This window comes from Parasteatoda tepidariorum, chromosome 9 (genome assembly GCF_982258835.1).
Source record: "Parasteatoda tepidariorum strain Cologne lab strain chromosome 9, Ptep-v5.0, whole genome shotgun sequence".
Classification (NCBI taxonomy): Eukaryota; Metazoa; Arthropoda; class Arachnida; order Araneae; family Theridiidae; genus Parasteatoda; species Parasteatoda tepidariorum.
The window spans coordinates 69,931,986-69,938,219 of NC_141763.1; positions in this window are offsets into that span (position 1 = coordinate 69,931,986).

A 6,234-nucleotide genomic window follows, 5' to 3' on the forward strand; every position below is an offset into this window, starting at 1 on the left:
TTAGGAAGAAACAAGCTGCTCCCCTTGTTGAGGCTCCTTCACTTCCCGAGGAAGAATGTCAACTGGAAGGAGAGGCTGACAGTGGCTTGCTACCTGATATACCACCTTTGAAGTTGGATAAAAGTGTACAAATATATAGTGGAGATTTGGCTTCTCCTATTTTAGTCAATGTTGCAAGTTTCACGGAGAAACAACTAAATACTGCTACTGGTTTAACGTCATTCCAACTGCTTTATCAGATTGTTGCTGACGTGGGGCCTCGTTTGACTAAAAGGAAGATTGATGCCACACATCAGATATTTTTAACTTTTCAAATCATCAAGCAGAATCAGTCCTACAGCTATGCTGCTATTCTGTTTGGTTGTACACCGAATTTGGTTAAAATTATTTTTAAGGAGGTAAGACGTGGATCAATTTATGGCTTTTCATATACAGGGACTGTTTGTTGTATTTTCAAATTTGTAATTTTTTAAATTTTTTATCCCTAACAGGTTATCACTGCTTTAGCTGATCATTTTCAGAATTTCATATTTTGGCCAACGAAAGAACATGTATTGGAGAACATGCCAAACTGTTTTAAACATTTTCAAAATGTACGTGTAGTGTTTGATTGCACGGAGATTGTTGTTGATAAACCAAGCTGTCTGAATTGTAGGGTTAGGACTGATTCAAATTATTGTTCGGACCACACAGTTAAGCTTCTGGTTGGCTGTTCACCAGGAGGCGTAATCTGCTTTGCTAGCCAGGCATATGGTGGGCGAACCAGTGACAGTTGCATCATTCGCCAAAGCAACGTGCTTCACATGTTAGAGCCCCTGGTGGATGCTGTGATGGTGGATAAAGGTTTTAAAATTGAAGACGTATGCAAAGAGAATAATATAACTCTTTTTAGGCCCCCGTTTTTGAAGCAAAAGACACAGCTTGCAGAAAATCAAGTTTCAATGACTAAAGTGATTGCTTCCGCTAGAGTTCACATTGAACGGCTGAACCAAAGGTTGAAGATTTTCAAGTTGTTAAATGCCACTTTTATTGGTTGCCATTTTTATTTTAACAACCTTTGTCGTTTTACCAAGAAGCACTTAGCGTTTTTTCTCTTCTTATTTTCTGTTCGTAAAAGCAATTTTTTCTTAGAAAATGAAATATCAATTGAACTGTTTTTTAATATTCGCGATCGCAACGCTCGAGTACGCCGTCTAGCGGGAGCCTGTAAATATCAGACATTAATTTATCACGTTTTCATTTAGTTCCATCAAAATCATTGACTGAATCAGACGCCATTTTTTAGCAGCAAATACGAAACAAAATTTCCCTAAGGAAAAGGCCGAAGAACTTGAAAAAAATCTCCGGAATATTAGTAAATCTTTCAGGAACAGAACACGCCCAACATTTGAAGAAAAATTCCTCAATAATTTTTAATTTCTATTATCAACAAACTTGCAACTGATGACTTCCGATTTCGGATATTGTTACAGATGTGTGTATTAAGGTAAAATGCATTTCTTCTGTCTTCAATTCATTACGAATACTAGCCCTTGATTCCCACATTGACTCTGATTGAGACTGGATCATTCCATTTATTTCAAAGGTGGGGAAAGTAGAAATTGCTGCGCATGCGCCGGATTTACTCTCACCAGGGTTGCCATAAGTAGTATTTTCAATAATACGTATGGTAAGTATTGTTTCACTAAAAATTAAAGATAAATAATTTTAGTAATAAAATATAAAATAACATTTCTATATAGTATTTTTTTTAAAAAGTGTTGTACAAATGTTTTTTTTTTTAAATTAATTTTTATGTCAAATAGAAGTGCCCCTCTAGTTTTTTTAAAGTAAAAAGCGATTTTTGAAATAAGCCTACTGGATACATCTCGATTTTTACAGTGACCATGATAAACTGTTAGATATGGAAGCCACAAACTAAATGCAAATTATTCAAGCTTGGCGATGTTTTAAATAGCAGTCGCCTTGGAAATCAAGCTGTACCACTAACCGTTCGTTTTGTACTAGTCAGTGGCGTATCTAGGGTATGGCAGGTATGGCGAGAGCCATGGGCGCAATATTTGAAAAGGGCGCAATATTTGAAAAGGGCGCAAAATCAACCAACACCAACGCTTCTTTTTTTTTTTTTTTTTTTCAATTTTTCGAAATATTTTGATATTTTGTTTGTTTAAAAAAAAAAAAATTTACATACATACAAATAAAAATTTTAAAAACAATAATACAAATTTTAAAAAAATAAATAAAACATTGAAAAAAATCATTTAGAAAACTCTCCAGAATGCAGAATAAAAACTTCCAATGATCCGATCCTCAGATAAATCTTTATTTTTCCAGTACCACAAGCAAAAAGACAAGATAAACATCTCTTCATATCACATTACCAGGATGTAAAAGGGCAATTATCCGGGTATGAATAGAACACCTGCAGGCAGAGAATAGCCCTTTGGTGGTGACAGAGGGCAAAGAAATGTGAAAACCATGGGGTGTCCCTGTCCAGTTTATAGAACCCTTGCTGTAAATTGGCGTAAATCCTTCCAAAAAGGGAGGTTTTGCCACACACGGTGGGAATGACTGTCACAAAACATTTAAATACTAAAAATAGGATGTGCCTCTGTTGCTTAAACCAATGGTAATACTTAACAATGAATACACCCCATCTATTCTTTTTTTATGAAAAAAAAAAGACAGTCATAAGTGTATTTTAAACGAAGTGTTAGGATTTTCTTATTATCAGGGATTAAATTGTAAGTAATCATTTCTTATTTATGAATATGAATTTCTTATTATGAATAATGCTCACTTTATTATTTCACGTTATATTTTGTAGCGATCGATATATTTTCTAGCAATGCTCAACTTTCTTTAAAATATTTTATTGAGTGGTAATTAAAAACGAAACCATGCACAATTTAAGATAATTCTGGAAAAATTTATAATTTTAACCTGGAAAAAAATTATGTTTCACATGATTTTTTTTAATTATTTATTAATTATACGTAGAAAGGGAAAATGGTTTTACATTAAATAAACAAAGAATCATACAATAAATATAACTACACGGAGCAGAGCAAGTTTGCATCTCTGTATATGTAGATTGAGAGGGGCGTTTACTACATTATAATATTTTGTTTTTGTATATAATTATTTTATTAAAAAAATCATTTAATATGTCCAATGATATTTTGGTAGCAAAAAGTGAACTTTGTGTAATTAAATGCTCGTTATTGTATTATTATTATTAAAAACAAAGTCTTAATGGAAAAAAAAAACGAATGTTATACATGTTATAAATGTTGGAAACATAATTTTTCAAGTTTCCTGAAAAATTATTGCAATAAGTAAACATTTTTGCGTAAATTAAGTAGCATTGGCTCTGTTAAGAGTGCCAACTACAAAAAAATAAATTTCTTTTCATTCATTAAAAGATTTTAGGTTTAAACACTCATAAAAGTTCAATTTATTTATTTTTAACTAATTAATTTATTTTTTAATGTATTTATTTATTGAATGAATGGATTAAGGAACGTATCTGTTAATTGCTCAAACTGATTTTCTTTTTTGCTTTCAAGTCACAGAAATATTATTCACACATAATTTTAATTTTAAATTAATAACTTAGGCTCAAGTTTATTCGGATAATGGCTTTGTGAAAAAAAATATCGATGGTTAAATCCTTTATTTTATATATTAATTATTTGTTGCTTGTAAACTGAAGTTGTATTTTAATGTAAAGGTTTTCGATTGGGTAAATTTTTAACCGCTTAAAATTTTAAACTTACTTATCACCCCAGACAATATTTAAATTTTAGAAAAATGTGTGTGCATCATTAATTGTTTAAACGAATAACCGCTAAGACAAAAATGTACGTTATTAATAATTATGTATTTGACCATCTATGTGTTTGGATTAAATTTGATCATATGAATTTTAAATAGTTATTTCTGTAAACGTGCATTTCGTCTCTATCTTTTTTTTTTTTTTTTTTTTTTTAAATATATTTTCACCTAATTGCCGCTTGAGTGCAAAATTTAAGAAACGACATTTTTTTTAACTAAGGTTTAACGTAGTAATTTGGTCACATAACAGCCTACTTTGGTTTTAATAAACAGTAATTATAGAAATTTCTTTGAACTATTCAAAATATTTAATAATAATATTACATTACCTTCCTTTAAAAAAACATTTTGTCCCCACGAAAAATAATATATATTTTTTTAGGTAATTCTTTTAGTAATTTTTTTATCATATCTTTTATGGATTTTTTTAACAATACCCTTGGTACAGTAGCCATGGCTATATTTGGAAAAATAAGATTATTGTAAAACAGTTTTTATTTATTATATTAATTCAGAATATTTCTGCTTAGAATTTAAGTTTTTATCCTTCATTTTATTTATTTATTTATTTTGTGAAATATGCGAAAATTGTGTGACAAATATGAGCAAGAGAAATTAATGTGTGTTTTTAACATTTTAATATTAGTGCAGATTTTCTAAATGTGTTTTCAGTTATTATTGTACTTTTGTTTGTTTTTTGTTTATTTACATAAAAATAATATTCTATTTAGTTCAAATTTAAGGGAAATATATTAGGGGGGAGGAGTATCATCATTACGATGCACAGAATTTCGACCTGTTTTCTAATCTAACCTTCTGGGGAATATTTTGAAGATCAAAAACCTAAATTCGATAAAAAATGTGTTTATTAAGGGGAAGTATGTTTACGTTTTCATATTTGATTTTATTGCTCACGTTACTGTATGTACTAATTTTTCAGCTTATTTCTATGGGTTTAAAGAAAAATAAAGTAACTTACAATTTTATCGTAATATTTTGTAATTTAAAATAAAAGATTTAACGTTTTCCTATCGAACCATTAAAATTGTAATAATGCATGATTATCTGATACTAATAATTAGGATTATCAAAATTAATTCTTTTTCTAATTTGCTTGATGGGTTCCTACCACCTTCAGACTTAAGTGTATAAAATGAACAAACAAGAATTAAAGATAAGAATTTTTAATTTAAATATACAAACTTTTTATTAAACATATAATTCTTTTGAATAGTTCCAAGTCTACAATACGATTTTTAAAAAAAGTTTTATTATCCTAAAAAAGAAGAAAAAATGCGAAACGAAACTGAAATGTCTAGACTTTAACTGCCTTTATTTTCCTTTTAAAAATTTCAAGCACAATGCCGGAAAAATATGTACATAGTGGTTTCCATTTTCTCTAACTACTTTAATATTAATTATTAACAATATTATTAAAGAAGGTTTTTCCTGAATTGTCACTTATAATCACCCGAGTTTAGAATATCGATGGAATATCACAAGGATTTAATTTTTTATCTCTCTTAGCTAACTTATTTTTGCACTATTATGAAAGGAAAAAAAAATATACTCTTAATATTAAATTTAGTTTTAGATTTATTTATGATGTAATTATCTTTAATTTTCAAGGTTATACAATTTTATTAAATAATATTTACCCCGAAGAATTCATCTTGATTCGTAATCATGATGATAATATTAATTTAAATTTTTTAGATTTGGTTATTATAGAAGAAGAAAATATCTGCTTTGTTGATTTGAACGATAACAGAAATGATTTCAATTTTAATATAAATAAACAAATTTCTTAGAATTCTAATATTTCTAAAAATATCTATTTAAATACCATTTTTAATCAAATTAATAGAATTAAAAGAACATGTAGTAATGTTTATTTATTAAAAAAAAAGTTTTTTTTTTTTTTTTTTTTTTTTTTTTTTTTTTTTAAAGTGGCAAACTCTTTAAAAATTTGATAAAAAACAATGGATACCCAACTTAAGTAATAATATTCTATGTGAAATTATTGAGTTAATTGTATGTCATTATAAATAAGTTTATTCAAAACTTCTTGGTTAATTTATATAATTTTATAATTTATATAATGTGCAAATCCATTTCGGGCAATTTCATAGCTAAAAATATGTGCAAAGCGGCAAATCATGTTCCTTTCCCTGTTATATAAATGTTATTTTTCTAAAATCATTAAAATTGTATGACTAAATATCAACCTTAATTATCATAAACTTCTTTAATTATCCAGTATAATATCACCTTGCGCACATCCATTTTCAAGCCAATCTTTGGTAACTAACAAATTAAACGCGCTTCAGTAAGAACGCGCTTTAAAACAAATCCCTCTATTTACGCTTTTACCTCAATTTGCGTTTCTGTTTTTAT